Here is an 18,838-nt window from a genome sequence, read left to right as displayed (position 1 = left end):
CTATCCGAGAGACAAGACAGCCCCCTCTCAGGAACATCTTAGCAGGAAGGGGCTTCAGTTAGTCTGGCAGCAAAGCCCACCTACTGAAGAGGGACCTTCCTTGTGCCCTCTTCCCACCCCTACCTTGTGCCCTCTTGCCTCCCAGGCCCAGTTCTCCTACTCGGCTTCTCAGTCTGTGGCTGATAGCTGACCCCTGGCAGGCTCGCTCCCTGGCTCTGGGAGGCAGCATTGCACAGAAGAACACAGAATGGGCTGTTAAGGCAGAAGATCTGAATCTCGGGGGACTTATCCTAATGGACAATATTTTAGGGCCCACAAAAATGTTTAAATTTCTTTTAAAATCAGAGACAAAAAATAAACTTTGAGATCAAAGAAGATGTTTTCATATATAATATTAATATTTTCATCCTTAGTATAGAAGCCAAGTTGCCAGTTACAGAATCAAGAAGAAGGCACAAGGCTTGGCTCAGCCGGTCTCTACTGTAGCCAGCTCTGCCATGGACTTAACTGCACAATCTAGGTTTTCCTCATTCCTAAACTACGAATCCTTGCTTCCTAACAAAAATTCATATAACGCCTTACAATTAACATACCTTTTTCTCTTTGGGTAAGGCAGCTATTTTAACCCTCATGTTATAAATGGGGAAATCGAGGCTCAGAGAAATTGCATGGTTTGATCAAGGCTATACTGCTAGTACAGGCAGAATGCAGGTCAAACTCAGGTCTTCTGACACTCCATCCAAGGTCCTCTATGTCTGTCTGCACCTAGAAAATTTCAAATAAGATTAGGTATGTACAGGACGGAGCCGTTAGCTCCAGAAGCAGACCTAAAAATAGCATCTGTGGCAATGGTGGGTCCCCTGGCTTTTCACCCAAAGAACGCTGAGACAAACTTACCGTGCTGTGGAAATGGGTGGGGAGGGTGACCCTGGGTGAAGGTAGGCACAGTCATTGTAATTCTAGTGATTCAAGTACAGATTCAAGGTAGAAGGCATGGGGCAGACCAAGCCCTACTGAGCTAACACACATGAAAGGATGTCAGCCCCTCCTTTGTCTTCCTGTCTTATCAAAGCAGGCTGGGTTTGAGTCCAGACTCCACATCCTAGCCAGATGTCTTAAGGCTATTTATTTAACCTTTCTGAGGCTATATCCTCATCTACAGAATAGAATGGAAATAATCCCAACCCCCTGGCTGTCATAAGCATAAATAAGATAATTTTAGATATTTTAGCATATTGTCAGGCACATATACACAGTGAAAGGTCCTGCCATTATAGGCAGTTAATGGTAATTCTCGCCACATCTCTCTTCTACCATCAGGTTGGAGAAAAAGAGAGTCTTTCAAGTGTCTTTGCAGTCTCAAAAGTGCCTTGAATAGGTTAGGTTCTCAGCCATATTTTCTGAAAGACAAGACCCCTTCTACTAAGCAAACCATCCATAAAGGGGTTGCTTTTGTCCACCATAAGTAATTTTCTTGATGACTTTCAAGAGAAACAGAAAGACTTCTGTATACTTGTTAGAACTGGTTCCCTGGGGTTGCCCTCTGACCGCAAGTCAGGAGAGATGTGGCTCAAGAGGGTGATTTCACTGGGGGGACTGGCCCCTAGCCAGATCAAGAAGGACCTGGGAGCATGGAAATTGGAGGCCAAAGCGGTAAGTGGGGTAGGAGCAGAGGAAGCATGGAAGCCAAAGCCAATCTCAAGATTAGAGTGATGTGGACCAGCTTTACAGGAAGACCAGCTGGGTGAGAGACAACTGGAGGAAACTCAGGCCACCGATCTTAACAGGCATACGGAAGTCTTTCTGTTTCTCTTGGAAGTCATCAAGAAAATTGCTTGTGGTGGACAAGAGCAACACTTTATGGATGGTTTGCTTAGTAGAAGGGCAGAAAAGTTCTAGCCTTTCAGAAAATATGGGCATGGTCTTAGCAGTAGGAGAGGAGGTCAAGACAATCATCTGGAGTTTGAAAATGGGGGAGTCTCTTTGTAAGAGTCCCTTCTGGAAATAGGAAGGAAAGGGTCATAAAGAGACTAAAGAGTCAACCTGCGTCATTTAAGATTCTTTGGTTGCAAGGAACAGAAACTAGTGTTAGCTATCTTAAGTTTAAAGGGAATTTCTTGGAAGGATATGATCAGGTGGCTCACAGATTTGAAGGGAATGATGGCAAAACAGACTCAAAAAGGCTAGAATGAGAACAGCTTTGGGATCCCGGGTAGTAGAAGTAACTGAGAATCTTCTCAGGGCTCTGCTGTTAAACAACTGGACTTCAATTTTTTTCTTAAGATTTTATTTATTTATTTGTGAAAGAGAGACAGAGATAGCGAGAGAGAGCATGAGCAGTGGGGAGGAGAGGGAGAAGCAGTCTCCCCACTGAGCAAGGAGCCCGATGCAAGACTCGATCCCAGGACTCTAGGATCAAGACCTGAACCGAAGGCAGACACTTAACTGACTGAGCCACCCAGGCGCCCAGGACTTCAATCTTTTTATCACTTCTGCTCCTGTTAGAGTCAAACTTACCCAAGTTGAGTCAGGCATCCAACTCTTGGCCAGGGAAGGGCCTGCAGGATCCTCTGACATAGGCGGTACCAGCTCCCCCATCATGATCGAGAGGTAAGCAGTGAGCGTGAAATCAAGGAGCAGTTTCCCAAAGGAGGCCAAAGGCTGCTACGCAGCCCCATACAGCAAACGTCCATGCCATGGGGGAGGCAGACAGCGTGCGGAGTTTACACCTGACTCAGTGCCCCGGTAGAGCTCTTAGCTATGAAAGAAGGTGAAGAGAGAAACATATAAGCCTCAAGAAAGAAGCAGGAAGCTCTGAAAAGTACCAGGACAGGAAGGCATAGGTTGCTGAATAAAATCACTGCTCGCACTGGGGGGTGGTATAGAGCTGGAAACGGGCAGATGTTATATGGACTTTTCCAACTCTGAGCTGTGCTCCGGAATGGCTGAATTGTGATAAGGGGAAGTCAGTTGCAAAAGATTGTTACAATAGGCCGGTGATGGGTATTAAGGAGGGCACGTATTGCATGGAGTGCTGGGTGTTACACGCAAACAATGAATCATGGGACACTACATCAAAAACTAAGAATGTACTGTATGGTGACTAACATAACATAATAAAAAATTATTATTAAAAAAAAAAAACCCAAAAGGTTGTTACCAATGTCCTCAAATGTTTACAAAATGCCTCTGAAAGAGGGAAAGGGGTACCAATAGAGGGGGAAGAGGTGTTAAACCCCTAGAAAATGGTCAATTGACTGCAGATTTATCAGGAGTCTTGCTCTCCATATGTCTATGTGGGAAAGGGGTATGAACTTTCAAAGAGCTCTCAAAATAATGTGTGTGTTCCTACTTGGGGATATTTAAAAGTCATGTCCTCTCTCTTTTTTTAGTCATCAAAAAGAAAATGCAACAGATAAGGACTATGCAGTATTCATGAACACCTCGAGCCTGAAAATGAAGAACTCACCATTCTGTTGTAATGTGAATTCATCCATAAAGCATTAAGACATTAATGCGTGTGCACTAAGACAGCCCTGGAAATTAGTGCAGTTTCATGAGATTAGCAGTAAATTAGGGGAGGAAAGGCTAATGCTAAAAGAAATCAAAGTGAAAATATGAAAACATACATTAAAATTACACTGCTTCATACTCCTAAGTGTTGAGTTTAACTGTGAAGGTTGTAAATTTGGTGGTGGGGGGGGGTGAGATAGAGTTCATTATAAAACTTAGGAATCATGGAGAGAGCCACCCCCACTCCCCAGCAGCTCTCATTTCCGACTGAGCAGTCAGCCCAGGTGCTGGGCAAATTGGAAAGAATTTCTGCCCTGGAGATTAGAAACCAAACTCCAAGCTGGTCACCTCCCCTCCGTGCCTCCCTTTGCCAGGATACAAGGAGCTTAGTCGTCTGAGGAGGGACAAAGGGATATTGTTAAGGCGAGCCCGCTTATGAGAAAGCTTTGCAACTAAAAGCTTTTATGCTGCTATCTAAGCCATTCTGCCTGGGGGGACACTGTGTGCCTGTCCCGACTTCACTGTATCAGTTCAAAGAGAAACTTCATCAGACACAGTGATTGCAGAAGGATATCTTGGGACTTGGCAACACTAATAGGCTAAGAATTTCTATCACAACATCTCATCCAAGTCTCAACTCTGGGCCCCACTAGGTCCTGGGATGGGTTAGAGTGGGAAAATCTTTCTTTTTGTGAATCTAAGACAAAAGGTCTCTCTCTGCCTTAGGAGCTGGCTCTGAGGCAGCCCAGCTTGGAGGTGGGGTGAGGATGGGGGTGGGGTATGCAGATCACATCACCAAGGGTAGGAGAAAACCTGTTTCAATTCTTTTTACCCTCCTTGTGTTGGCCTTTCTAGGAGAACTCTGCCATCTTCAGGAAAGGCTGCATAAGCCTGCAAGGTTGATGATCCCAGGGACTCCAAGTTGTCTAGGGAATTAGTTCAATTAGGCGTTCTATTCGTCTCAGATGCTAATTAATTAGTAAGTATGTATTTAGTTGTCTTCTCTTCAAGCACAGTGCTGTTGTGAGGACTGAACCTGACTTCAAGGAACTTGTTATTCAATTCCACAACCATTGATGCACCGTGCACCGTGCTGAGTAAGGATCAGGGTCACTCAGGCAAAGAGACTGAGACCTAAGCACGTGGTTATGAGAACAATACAAATGGTCTCTAAAGACAAAGCATTATCCCCATGCTCCTAGCTTAAAATTCGGTACCTCCCATGCATGGGAGGTGGAATGTTGGAATGTTGGAATGTTCCATGCGTGGAAGTTCTGTGATTATTTGTGTTCCACGATGTGGAGCTATTTCCATGACCCAGCTCTCCCTCTGCCACACTCCGTAAAGAAAACTCTCCACCTTGGTTCAAAATTGACTAGTATATGCACATTTATACACTTTTTTCTGTCAAAAGATTCTGCCCCTCTTTCTTGCCCACAGCTTAGGTCAAGGTTTGCTTTCTCATATGTCCTTCAGCAAGATACATACCTAGGAAGGAAGCAATGCTATCTTTGGTGGATTTTCTTTCCTATCTGTGGATTGTTATGTTGGGTATATAGAGCTGTGATCTCCTCCAGGGAAGATAGAAGGGTCTGGGGACAGGGAGGGATGGAGGGTGGGGTTTCCTATGACACAAAAAAAGAACACGGCAAAGAACACAGCACTGCTGAGTGCTCTGCCTGGAACCTTATGTCTGTGTGCGGAATGCACAGGCTGAGAAGCGACCAGGTAGCTCAGGGGCTTCATCTTGACCCAGTAACGGCCCTTTGGGGTGTTTGTATAACGGGAAATTGCTACTATAGCCTATCTCTGAGCTTTTACTATTTAAATCCAAATTCTTGTTCTAGGAAGATACGGTGCTCAGGTGGTCCCACTCCTGTTGCCACTTGACAACCAGGCTGAATAGAGTTGGATGATGTCCGAGAAATCCAAGAACGTCAAGGGAAAGGTCTGAGGGTCTCCGGTACTACCGTACGGAGTGTGGATGAACATGGGTGAGTGTGGAGGAGTGAGAAGTGGTGGAGGGAAGGAAGACAGATTTCTCCTTGAAATCATTCACTATAGTGCTCCTGCCCAGAGCCCCATGAAGTCAGTCCTCTGGATTACATCCAACTGGCCACATGTTCCTTCTTCCCTCAAGTGGAGAACGTGGCTGAATACATCATTTCCCTTGCAGGATGTAAATGGGCTTGGATTAGAACTAGGCCCAAGTTAACTCTGTCCCCAGACTTGTGTCTGCTCCTTCAAGACCTGGACGACTGCCAGACCACAAGAACACAGTGCAGAACAGGAACCTAGTAATGCTATTGTGGTCGTAGCTTAATTGCTCTGAAGAGGTAACAGGGATCCGGGAGACATCAAAAGCATGCGAGTCCCCTCTGATCTGAATTGACCCCCAATTCTCCCAGGTGTCCACTTGCAATATCCCTCCCCAGGACCTTCACCAGTTTGAGGCCGTGACTCAAAGGGGTTGGCATTAAACTTGAGGGATGGGAAGTGACGAGGGCAAATTCTGGCTCTTTGACTGGCAGACTATTGAGTTAGTTGTCAACTTCCCCAAATCTCAGCTTTCTACATTACTGATGAGATCAATACTTGATAAACATTTTAATAGCTTTATTAGAAAAATGATTCATACTCCTTGCAAAACATTTACATTATATAGAAAAGAATAAAGCAGAAACTAAAAACATTATACCAAATTTCTACACCCAAAGATAATCACTGTTAATGTTTGGGAAAAAAATCTTCCACTCACATTTATGTACATGGATATATATGTAGTTCTACATGCATATAGTTTTACATAAAATAATTCATATTAAATATACTTTTCTAGAAATTGTTTCACTTGACATTAAGAAATGAATACCTTTCGGGGCACCTTGGTGGCTCAGTTGGTTAAGCGTCTGACTAACCCACTCAAGATTCTCTCTCCTTCTCCAAAAAGAAAAAAAATCATAAACTATGTCATGGAAAGCAGGGATTTGGAGTGGAGGAAAAGGTCTTAGAAAAATTTTAGTGATCCTTATCTATAAAGAGCTTCCAATCTTAGGTATATTACTACATATGTACATTATCTTCCACTGGTTTGAATGGCGAGGATATTTAGGGAAATTTCTTATTCTGAATATTCTAAGGGATCTATTTCAACACTAAAATTTTGCTTCCCGAAGAGCTGGGCTCTTCCTGAGTATTTTTTCCTGAGAGATCCTGAGTCCCCGTAGGAACAATCCCCTATGCCCTGTAGGGAAATTGCTGCTTTTAGGATCTGACCATTCCAAAGCCATCTGAGAGTCTCCCCCGTGGCCAATGGAGCAACATGTAGTGTTTGGAAGGAAGAACAGTCATGTGTTACCCCTAGAGCAATGCCTGTTGCCTCTGGTCCTAGGAATCTGGGTGTTCTGCTCCATCACCAACCTCCCTTCTTATGTATGAGACATGCTGGCTCTACCTGATTCCTTTGGGTGGTCCCCACACTGTAATTGGAAAAGGACCCTCTTCTGATCCTGAACCAGGAAATTCAGAACGTGGAAATGCGGAAAAATTGCATTTTGGAAAGGTGCACTGTCCGTACCAACTCTCCGAAATCTCCACAGCTCACTTTTATGTGAGCAAATCTCCCCATCTGTGGCTTCCTTCGGTACCCTGAGTTGCGCAGTCTGGTTCTAGCTCCACGTCTCGTCCCTTTATCTGTGGCAGAGCTAAGATGATCCTTAACCTGCAGCATGGACTTCTGCAGTGAGACTTTTCCTGGTCCCTGCTCTTGCGCCGTGACTAGGTGCGAGATGCTTGGAAGAAGCGCCAAGCTCATGGTCTGTGCACTGCTGAAGACAAGTGTTCAGAGCTGGGAAGGGGAGAATGTTTTTTACATCTTCCTCTACTTTACCTTCATCTGTTAGTACCACTCAGTTTCTCAGTCCCCTTCCCTGAAACCATGCAACACTGAACAGGAACAAAGTATGCAGTTTAAGGTTTAAAGTTCCTACTTGAGACGGAAGTTAAAGCCCCACTAACCACCTCCTTTCAAGGTGACCAAAGCATACACTGGTCAGATCAGAAGGGAAGAGATCTGACTCTAGGTGTGGCTGGGAGAAGGAATGTTGGAGCTCGGGTTCTTTAAGAAAATACAAGCCATCCTGGGGCACCTGGTTGAGCCGAATCTTGGTTTCAGCTCAGGTCATCTCAGGATTGTGGGACTGATTCTCACATCGGGCTCCATACTCAGTGCAGAGTCTGTTTGACTTTCCCCTCCCCTCTCCCCTCTCCCACTCTCTCTCTCTCTCTCTCAAATAAATAAATAAATAAGTAAATAAATAAATCTTAGGAAAAAAAAAAAAAGAAAAAAAGAAAACAAGCCATCCTAACCACTAGATGGCGCTGAGAGATAGCCTCCCCTGTCCTGGCTAGTTGCTGGCCAGGTTGGGGACTTTGAGAGGGAAGACAGATTATGTCACTTTGACTAAACCCCCTTCATAAAAAGGAGCTGGCAAAGAGGGCTTCCAATAGGATCTGAGACCTGACACTTGTAAAGCCCCTGAGTCTGGGCATGACAGATGAAGGTTTGATTGGTCAAAGCAGATAACTGATGGATTGATTTCATACTAAACCCCTGCGGGAAGGAGGGAGGAAGAGCTGCAAGGGTTGGTCTTCTCATTCCATCCAGGTATTTCACGTCTTGCCATCCCTGTGGATTCGGGGGCACTTGTTGGCTCACTCTTACAGGAATCCCCCAGCCTGGAAGGTTTCCTGCAAGGGGGCTCCCATGTCCCTGAAGCAGAGGGACTCCTACCCACAGCCCTGCATGTAGATCTCCGCCCTGTCAGGTGAAGCAGCCACTCAGAGGAGAGGAGGCCGAGGGGCACAAAGAGGCCCTCCACGGTTCAGTTTGCCCAGGACTGAGTCACGTGTTCCTTGATGCTCTCCCTCCCCTCCTCCCCAGTCCACAGTGGACAGTCACCAAGCACGTACTCAATGTGTGAAAGCAGAACCCTAGCCCACCAGACCTCTCCCATGGTCTGCTGTCAGCTGAAGAAGTAATAATAAGGCCAGCATCTACTCAGCACTTGCTATCTGCCAGTACTGAGCTACGTGCCAGAGCTGGAATTTCAACTCTGGAGGTAGAATCCCAGAGGCGACACACTGGCACCTTGAGAACTCAAGTGTCTGAGTGTGATGAAGAAAAGGGGGCCGAGGTGCCAAGACTGGCTCCCTGACTAGCCTGAGTTCCTTTGGCTTCTGAGAACCCCAGAGTCTCTTCCTGCATGGGCTCCCTAGGCTGCTGGAGCCTACCGCTGACTCGAAGCTGGTCCCTCCTGCCCCTGAAGCGAGCAACCTTTGCTTTCAACTGTGAGGAAAGCAGATGGAGAAATAAGACAGTTGGTTTAAAACCCTGACGTTCTAAGTTCTAAAAACGATCAAGAATCCCACTTAGCTGGCCGGATTTACCCAGTTCTCATTCCCCGAGCTCTATCGGCTCCCCACTCAGCTTCCCTTTCTCCCTCCCTGCCACCTCCTCTTCTCCCTCCCCACCCCATCCTACTGAGCCCCCCTCTGCCTGGCTCTCTTGTTTGGGGAGCTCGCAGCTGCACTGGACAGATCATTTTGCATTGATATATGTTGTAATTACATCAGTTCTGCCCTGTGTTCCCCTCTGGAGCTGTTGTTCCTCTCCGAGAAGATCGCCGGCATGTTGGAATATGATGTGTGACAAACCAGTCAATACCAGGCACCCTTTGGTCTAAGGATCATGGAACTACCAGACCCCTGGGCCTGCCGATCTCAATGTGCAGGGCCTCAATCCATGTTTTTAATCAGTGGCCCCAGGGTTTTATGATAAAAGGTTAGATGGGAAATCACTGCCTTCCCTCTTATCGGGGTCCTTCTTGACCAGCCCTTCCTTCTACCCATTGCTCTTTGTTAGCTTCTAAGTCCCTAGTCTTTGAGCACCTTGCTAGTCCTTTATACCACCGTTTAGTAACACTTACTGGGTGCATATGCTACGCCGGACACGGGGAAGACCCTTTATCTCCATCTTTGCAACTACCCTCTAAGGAAAGAATACTGATTCCTGTTTTACAGATTAAGACTCTCTCCCTTCCCTGCTCTCTGCCTGGCTCTGTTGGGCTCTGTCTGGCTCTGGGACCCACAGCTGGACTGATAGATCATTTGTCATGCTCCCCACTGGGAAGACCCAGGATTCAAGGGCAGGCATGTCTGGTTTCGCAGTCTGTGTCCTGAGTTCATTGGTCACACTTGCCACACTTTGTTTCCTCACACAGTGCCTGGAAAATGGTAACTACTCCATAAATATTTGTTCCTGAATAACTGAATGAATAAATGAAAGAGTCCATGCCCAAAGTTAAGACAGCCCCACCCAATACACACACACACACACACACACACACAGAGAGAGAGAGAATTCTACCTCTGGACCATTTCATTTCCTTCCTACCCTGCATCTCTCTACATGTCTGATCACTGCCTTACCACCTGAATTGGACAATGACTCTGAGCCTCTCTGTCCCAGCCCATGGTTGCCCTGACTGCTCCCAGAGATTTAGCAGTAGACATAGCCTCCTGAATTCTCGGTAACCCAAGAGCTGCCAAGCTCTGCTCCTGGCTCCTGCGAGAAGGCCGGACCAGGACTGGGCCCTGGGCTCCTGGGCTCCTGAGGCCCCTTCTCTGTCTCCTCTCCCTCCCTTTTCCTCTTAGCCTCCTTCCAACAACTGAGAACAAGGCCCTGAGGGCAGAAGAAGGGATGCTTGATTTGGGAGGGTTTCAGTGAAGCAGGAGGGGTTTCTCTGGAGTCCAGCGCCCCACTCAGAGAATGCAAGTGGTGCTGGGAAGTGGGGTTTCTAGAATGCCCAGGACATGGGAAGATGAATTGTCCAACATTTCACCAGTTCCCCTAGTGTTATTACTGTCTCTCAAGACATCTTTCTTATCTATTGCAATTTTGCAACAGAGAGAGCTCCTTGAGATACCACCACCTCTTGACCTAGTAGAGTAGATACTAGGGACCTGGGAGAGTATCTGATAAACATTAGACCTCCAGCAAATATTTGTTCAAAAAATGAATAACAAAAGCTACCATTTATATAGCATTTGCTATATGCCAGACACAATATTATCTCATTTAATCCTTTCAAAAACCGTAAGAGACAAGAATTGTTATTATCATCATTTGACAAATGAGGAATTAATTAAGCACCTGCCCCAAGGTTACATTAGCACAGACATGGTATAGATGGGACCTGAACTGATGTCTGGCCAGTTCTGTGGTCTTCATTCTTTCCATGGTACTGCCCAGGAAACTAAGCACAGAATATTATATTGACTCTGTTATATTGACTCTGTAGGAATTTATTTTTTAACTATTTCAGCCTAAAACACTTGCTGTGTGTGTATAAATGGACTCTCCTCTAACCCCTGGAGGGGTTGGTTATCATCTGAAGTGTTCTAATCAGGAAGCCGCATTCTGGAGGGTGGTTACATAAACACTTCAAATGGCATCAAAGCCCACACTAGTGGGCTGAATGTGCTTGAGATATGCTAGAGGTTTTCAAAGGAGGGGTTAGCCAGAAAGACGACCTGGGCCCTCAAATGAATAATGCGCAGGAACTGGACCAGGCCAACACCCTGGCTCCCTTGAGGCAGGTTGTAGGAGTTTTTGTGCCTGCTTGCAAATAAACGTCTGTGTGACTGGCAGAATTTTGGCCGTTCTTACTACCCACCTGCAGGAGGTTATGGAGGAGGAGACGAATGGTCTCCACTCATCTCTCATCTCCAAGGGCCGCGAGTATAGGAACCTGATCACCGCCAAAGGACCAAACTGGTTCAGACCTGTTCACGGTGAGTGGCCACCAAGGCCTCTCAGAAAAGTAAAAGGAGACCCTCAGCTTCAGGGACCCAACTGAGCCTTGGACTCTGAGCACACAATGGCTTTCTTCCTCTCTCTGTCTGCTGTCAAGCCACTATAATAATAAGCGAACATCAAACAGGAATGAGGTTTAGGTGTGGTGAGTACCATTTCCGCATGGACCTGTAGAGGAGTCTTGGGGGCGTGGAGCCTCTCCAGCAGCCTCCCACCAGCCTTCCTGCTCTCTCCTCTCTCTCACTACAGCACCAATCAAAGATGGTGGCCAAGATGGCTTTTTCCTTATTTCAGTTTTGCAAAGTTTCCCTCTGCTGTGATGACTCTCTCATAGTCCTGCCTTTTCCTCTAATTCTCAAATATTCCGACCTGAATGGTGGCTGTGCTGAGGAGAAAATTTCCCCACTTCACCACAGGACAAACTGAGGCCAGAAGCAAGGAGATGCTTTATCCAAGCTTACAGTTGGGCATCTAACGGAATATCTGGAACAACTTAAAAGTCAGCTATCATAAACGAATGAATGAATGAACAAATGAATGAAAGAGAAGGACAGAGGGAGGGGGAAGAGAAGAATATCGGCATCAGTTGATGTTACTGTCTGGGATGTGGTCAGTGGCCAGTTTGACTCAGTATCAGATCCATGGAAGGCCACAGAGAAGGTGACTTAAATCTGAAAGATTACGGAGAGCAGATAGTGTCTCGACATCTCAACCCTTAATTCCAGGGTTAAGTTATGGGTAGGCCAGCCTGGAGGTCCATAGCAATTCATCCCTGCGATGGGGTGGCATGGGGAGGGCTGAAGCTGAGGTGAGGGAGGAGCCAGGCTTCCCTCACTGAAGGCCGCACGGCTGCCTCTACTGACCGGGACCAAGGCAGGAGGTGGAGGAGACACCAGAAATTCAACCAGAGTTGGTGGGGAGTTGGGCATAACCTTCCCGGGCTGCCAGCATGGGATGGCTGGGGTCGGGCAGAGGAGGCAACATCAGCAAAGAAGGCCGATGGGACAATCCCTAGCATTAGATGGGAAACTCTGCCCCGCCTGTGACCTTCCCCGCTAGCCTCGTTATTAATGACCTGCAGCCCCTGAGGAATAGTAGGCTCTAGAGTTATGGGAGGCCCTCTCTCCTTGGAATGGAGGAGGGGATGAGCCCATTCTCCTGTAGACATCTGGTGAGTATAAGGTAGGGACTAATAATAAAAATTGAAGAGCTATAAAACACAGCTATAAAGGACACTACTGGGACAATTGGGGAAATTTTAATATGGTCTGTATGGTAGATGATAGTACTGTATCAATGATAGGTTTCCTAAGTGTGATAGTATTAAGAGAATACCCTTGTTCTTAGGAAGGTACATGTTGAAGTATTCAGGGGTAAAAGGTCATGATGTGTACAACTAACTCTCAAATGGTTGAGGAAAAGAATGATACAACATATTACATATAATATGCTAAAATATATGTAAGTATATTAAAATATACACAATACATCATATAATAGGTAACATAAATATATAATATAATAGATATCATATATGTGTAAAGACAGAGAGACCAAATGTGGCAACATGTTAACAACTGGTAAATCTAGGCAAAGAGTATATGTCCAATGCACTGTTTTTTGCAACTTCTGTCAGTTTGAAATTTTCAGATAAAAGCTGGGGGGGAGGGGATGTTTGAGGGAAGAAGAATGGCCATCACTTTTTAAACAATGACTGGATCCCAAAATTTATGTAACTCCACTATCTGACTTAATCCTCAAACCAACTCCAGAGAGAGACATTATGATTGGTGTATGACAGAAAAGGAAACAGGGTCCCAGGGAGGCTAAGGAACTTGTTCCAGTTGACAGAGCTGGGATTGAGATAGAGCCCAAAGGAAGGGGGAGTTCACAGGGAGGAGTGCGGTGGGGACACCTGAGGCTAACACTTCCTTGAGCCTTTCTGTGTGCTAGCAGCCTTTTAAAATCATCCACGCACACGACCTCATTTAATCCTCCCTTCCTAAAAGCTTTGTACTGTGTGATAAATCACTTAATTGGTGTGGTGGGAGGGAAAGGAGAGGCACTCAAAACACACTGATCGAAGTGTAGGTGGGTGCAGTCTCCTCTGGGGGCGATTTGGTTTCATCTATTGAAATTTAAAATTTATATTGTGTTTAGAACCAGCAATTCCACTTCTAAATATTAATCCATAAGGATAGTCATAAATGTGGACCAAGAAGTATGTACCTAGATATTCACTGTAGCAAGGTCTGTAACAGCCAAAGATTGGAAACATCCTAAATATCCGTTATTAGGAACACTAGTGGACCCCTAAAAAAGGAAGCCCCCTCTAAGTGTGCTGATAAGCCACACAGAGCCAACAAATGGTAATGTGAAGAGGAACAAAGCAAGGGATGCTTCCTTAGTGTTGAAAAGGTGATATAAATAGATATATATGACTATATATAAAGTTGACCCTTGAACAATGCCAGGGTTAGGGGCACCAACTTCCATGTAGTCAAAAATCTGAGTATATCTTTTGACTCCCCAAAAACTTAACTAGTAGCCTACTGTTGACCAGAAACCTTATTGATAACTCAGTTGATTAGCACATAGTTTGTATATGTATTAAATACTGTATTCTTACAATAATACTGAATTTTTCTTAATTTTTTTGGTATTTCTAGATATGTGGTTCATCAGCAAGTTTTTTTAAATTGTTGCAACTCTCCAAAAAAATTTCAAATATATTTATTGCAAAAGATCCGTGTAGGGGCTCAGTTGGTTAAGCATCCAACTCTTGATTTTGGCTCAAGTCGTGATCTTAGGGGCGTAAGATCGAGCCCCGCATTGGGCTCTGTGCTTACTGGGCAGTTTGCTTGAGATTCTCTCTCTCTCCCTCTCCCTTTGCCCCTCCTCCCAAAATAAATAAATAAATCTTCTTTTAAAAAAAAGAAAGAAAAAGATCCATGTATAAGTGGAACCGCGCAGTTCAAATCCGTGCTATTCAAGGGTCAACTGTATATATATATATATACATATGCATATGAATGAATATGTATTTATGCATACTTTATGCATAAAATATCTTGAAAGGAAATTCTGTGTTTGGGAAGGAGTGATACGGGGGGGGGGGGGGCAAGAGCAAGATGGGACGTAGACATTTTTCACTGTTAGCCCTTCCATATTATTTGAAATGTATGTGCGTGATTAGCTTTTCAAGGTGAATGAAAGCATGAATGAATGAATGAATGAATGAACCACCCTTAACCAACTCTGGAAGACTTGCTTTTGGGCTACCTTAGGCATCTTCCTGAGTGTTGAAGGGATAGCAGAGGCCTGCTTCCCACAGTCTGGAGTTGATCTATCTCAATCCCCAGGCCCTATGAATCCATTTGCAAGTTCAGCCCCTGGAGTCCCATTGGCCCAGCTGAACTTTTGCCCTTGGCTTCCTGAACTATTGGGACCAGCTTTCTAAAGTATCTGGGCTCTTAAAGTTGTGCATGAGAATTGCCTGGGGAGCTTGTTAGGCAGGTAATCTAGCAGCCTCACCTCCAGAGATTCAAATTCAAATTTGGGGTGGAGCCAGGGGATCCTTCATCACCGCCTGGAGTGAGTCTTCCAAAGCCACTCTGGAGAACTGGGCCCTGGTGGTGGTTGCCTCTGTTCAGGCCTGGACAGAAAGCCTGCAGGATTGGGGAAGAAAGCAGTTTGGAAATGTGGATCCTTCCCTGTGATATTCTCCATATTCATGTTCTTTACCAAAAATTGAGTGTTCCAGGGGCACCTGGGTGGCTCAGTCAGTTACGCATCTGCCTCCAGCTCAGGTCAGTCCTGGGATGGAGCATCGGGTCTCAAAGGGAGCCTGCTTCTCCCTCTCCCTCTGTTCCCCCTCACCCCTTTTGCCGCTCCTGCTCTGTCAAATAAATAAATAAAATCTTAAAAAAAAAAAAAAAGGTTGAGTGTGGCAATCCCCTCTGGCTGTGGGATTGTATTGGTGAGCTGAGGGACTGAAAGCCCTTGAAGAACAAGGGTAAGAAGACCTCTCTGCAGCGGCCCAAGCTGTCCTGTTGGCCTTCTGGCTCCATGGCCGACTCCTTTAACATAAACAATGCATACACATACATACATATATACATACGCAAGCAAGTTACCCTCTGCTTTGCAGGGACTTTTTTCCCCAAATTACCAATCAGGTCTGGCAGTGGGAGAGATTTTCCAACAATCTTCTCCAAATACCCGGGCGCTGCAGTTCTCACAGGTTGCCAGCAAATACTGGAACCTCCTCGTGGGGAAAAAGGTCTGGTCTTGCGCCCCATCCTGTGAGGGTCCCACGCTGGCCGGGGGCTGAGCAGGTCTCGGGGCACCCGGCCGCCCTTCGCGGCAGCCGGTGCGGCCCTCCTTCCCCCGCGGAGAGCTCGGGGCCAGGGCCGGGAGACCCCGCCGCCCTCCCCGCCTGCCCCAGGGACGAGCCGTGCGGTTGCGGAGAGGTGGGAGGCTGGAGCCTGCTGAGGTCATTTCCTGTGCCTCTCCCCGAGGCGCCCGAGGAGCCGCGCCAGCGCTCGGCCTTTAAGGAGCGGGCGGGGAGGAGGGGGCGCGGCGCGGCGCTGAATGGGGTGCCGCGAGGCCCGGCTCGGCTTTGTGCGGCCAGCCCGCGGGCACCGCGCCCGGCCCCCGCCCCGCCTCGCCCCGCCCACCGCGACCCCTGCAGCCGCCGAGCGGAGACCCGGCGGCCGCCGCGGAGTCGGGCTAGAAGGACGCAAGGTCAGCGGCGGGGCGCGCGCGGAGGGCGCCCGGGGCCGGGTGGGCGGCGGGAGCGCCGGCGAGCTGGCGGGAGGTGAGCGGCCGCGCGCGCCCCGCGGGCAGGGACGGGCTCGGGGGTGTGCGCCCGCCCGGAGGGCTTTGGCCGGGTGGAGAGGACCGGGTTTCTGCGGCCGTGAGGCGATTCCGGAGCAGGTGCCTCCCCACCTGGCGTTGGGGGCGCTGGCCGCCGCGGTCGGGCTCGGGGCACCCGCGGCGCGCGGCGGGGAGTCCCCTTCCTGGGGAGGAGCGGGAGTTTGGGACCGGCTGGAGCCAGTTGCCCCCGGGAAGGGCCCTCGGGCGCACTTGCAGGCTTTCCTCCGCGTTGCCGGGGCGCCCGCTCGCTTCCCCCCTCCCGCTCTCCTCGCCGACTGCCTCAGGTAATCTCTTCTGTGATTTCTCGGTGGTTCTTTTAGGGATTCTGTTGGGTCAGCATCGGCTCCTAGAGGCAGGTCAGCCAAGCAGAAAAGAAAACAAGTGGGGCACTGAGTGACAAGCAGGAGCTTTGTGTCCTGCGAGCCTTAGAGAGGACTCTGTCACCAGGGACCAGGGAGCCTTAATGGGGGTGGCAGGGCGGTGGAGACCTGCACTTGAGAGTAGAATCCGCTCCCTGCGGGATTTCTCCCTGCCAGGACATCCCTGTAAGCTTTTACTGTGAGTCCGTCTCATAAAACTCTTTGGGACAGAGCCTTCGTTTCAGGTAAAACTTATACTCGAAAGATCAGTTTAATAACAATTTCACCGGAAAAGTCGTTTCCTTCAGCAGGCTTTTTGGACTGTCTTCTGTGCCAGACTCTGTGTATGGTAATGTCACTTAACACTTCATAGAACTAGTGTTTCTAGTGTTTCTGCGTGCTATTATCCCCATTTTACAGAGGAGGAAACAGACTCGGAAGAATTGTGATTTACCCAAGGTCATATAGCTAAAAAGTGGAAGAGGCAAAACTCAAACCCAAGCCTCCTAAATTCCAAATGTGGGGTGCATCGTCAGCCCACCTCCCCTCCCATAGGCTGCTGAGGGGACCTGCTTAGAGCTGGGTGATGGTGGGGGACACCCTGTGGCCTCAGACTCATGGAGCCTAACAGCTGAGTTGAGGAAATGTGGTGCCGCTCTGCGCTCTTCAGGAGTCAGCAGCTGCGGGGAAGAAGCTTGTGCCTCCTCCTCGGCTCCCCCATGGTGCACTGCTCCTTCTGTCCTTCTCTCTGTGAGGCTGTGTATCCGCGTGGGGAACTCTGGGCTCCTTATGGTTTGAAGAGTGCTTTGTACCTGCTGATGTTAAGGTGTGACGATTCCCGCACTCCCGATCCGGGTGAGTTCACAGCAGGCTGGTGTGGAGCCACCAGCCTGCGTTCTCCGGAGAGTCAGCTGAGCGCTCTCTCCCTTCTGTCACATTCAGAACTGACCTCCTCCACGGGGAAACAGGCACTGGTTGCTGCCTGGTGTATGAATTCACATAGTCTTGGGGAAGGCAGTTTGGACTATTTGGCCATTTTAAAATGTCTGTCACTTAACCCTACAATTCCGTTTCCGGGACTTTATCCTTCAGATATACTCCGATGCATGTGAAATGACGTATTTGTGTTGCAACATTGTTTGTTTTAGCAGAAGGTTTCAAACAACCCAAACGTCTGTCAGTAAGGGACTCTTAAATAAAATCGTGTAATGCCTACAGAGTAGAATACAATACAGCTGTTAAAAAGCATGGAGGGAAGACAGGTCAGGTATGTATGCTGATACAGGAAGATCTCTGTTATAGGTTAAGTACAGGGTGTGTAGCGGGCCACCATTTGTGTTTGTGTACGTGCACGCAACCTCTCTATGAAAGCTTGTGTCTGCACTGGATATCTCTGAAAGACATAAAACCCCATAACACAGTTGCCTCTGGGGAGAACTGTGGCTGAGGTACAGGGGTGGGAAGAAGCCTTGGTACCGTATACTCTTGTTCAGTATTCAAAAGTAAAGAGGTAAAATAATTTTTAAAAATCCCCTGACCATTCTGAGGTGGATCCGGTAATGTATCTTTGGGCCACATGGCCCTGGTGGTTTGCCTTTTCATTGTTGGAAGTAGCTATCATTATTGAGTGCTTACTGTGTGCCAGGCTTTTGTAATATCTCCTTAATTCTCAAAAAAATAAGACCTAGTATGGTCTATGAAATTTCCATTTTTTTAAAGATTTATTTATTTGAGAGAGAGGGAGCCCGTGCAAGTGGGGGGGGGGGGAAGGGGCAGAGGGAGAGAATCTTCACACTGGCTCTCAGATGAGAACGGAGCCCAGACGGATGTGGGGCTCAGTCTCAGGACCCATAAGATCATGACCTGAGCCAAAACCAAGAGTCGGATGCTTAACCGACTAAGCCACCCAGGTGCCCCTGAAATTGCCATTTTTGAAGGTCAAAAAAAAAGGCTAAATGGTTGATAATTCCATGTGATTCAACCTAATATTATTGCCCTCCTCTTCAAATATTACTGCTCTCAGTTTCAAAATGGCGATGAGGCTCAGGGAGGTTAAGCAAACGGTTTAAGGTTACAAGATTAATTAGTGCCAGGGCCAGTACTCAAACCCAGGCTTGTTTGGTGCCAGAAGGCGGGATCTTAAGTACTACACTCTGCTGTTTCTCTTTCCTGGTTTTGTTCTCAAAGGATGCTATTCCTGATTGTCCTAGTC

General features: G+C 47.4%; 1 protein-coding gene and 1 long non-coding RNA gene across 3 annotated transcripts in view; one reads left to right on the top strand and one right to left on the bottom strand.

Annotated features, from left to right (window-relative positions):
- Positions 1 to 412: 412 nt before the first annotated feature.
- Positions 413 to 15,838, bottom strand: LOC123000495 (uncharacterized). Of its 2 annotated transcripts, none has more exons than XR_007190200.2 (4): positions 15,526 to 15,838; positions 14,924 to 15,057; positions 2,518 to 2,758; positions 413 to 765 (listed from the first exon to the last, which is right to left on the bottom strand). It is a non-coding gene; the product is annotated as an uncharacterized LOC123000495 (long non-coding RNA). The 2 variants fall into 2 exon arrangements; XR_006408495.2 differs by having other exon boundaries at positions 15,561 to 15,838.
- A 215-nt stretch (positions 15,839 to 16,053) lies between these two features.
- The window catches only part of PLEKHH1 (pleckstrin homology, MyTH4 and FERM domain containing H1), a 47,595-nt gene continuing 44,810 nt past the window's right edge, over positions 16,054 to 18,838 (top strand). Inside the window, exon 1 of the mRNA XM_048219818.2 lies at positions 16,054 to 16,135. The gene's annotated coding sequence lies outside the window, so the exon portion shown is untranslated. The remainder of the gene's footprint in view (positions 16,136 to 18,838) is intronic.

The sequence above is a fragment of the Ursus arctos genome, unplaced genomic scaffold (assembly GCF_023065955.2).
Source record: "Ursus arctos isolate Adak ecotype North America unplaced genomic scaffold, UrsArc2.0 scaffold_25, whole genome shotgun sequence".
Lineage (NCBI taxonomy): Eukaryota > Metazoa > Chordata > Mammalia > Carnivora > Ursidae > Ursus > Ursus arctos.
The sequence above is the reverse complement of the archived record's forward strand: the minus strand, read 5'-3'. Positions and strand labels throughout refer to the sequence as shown.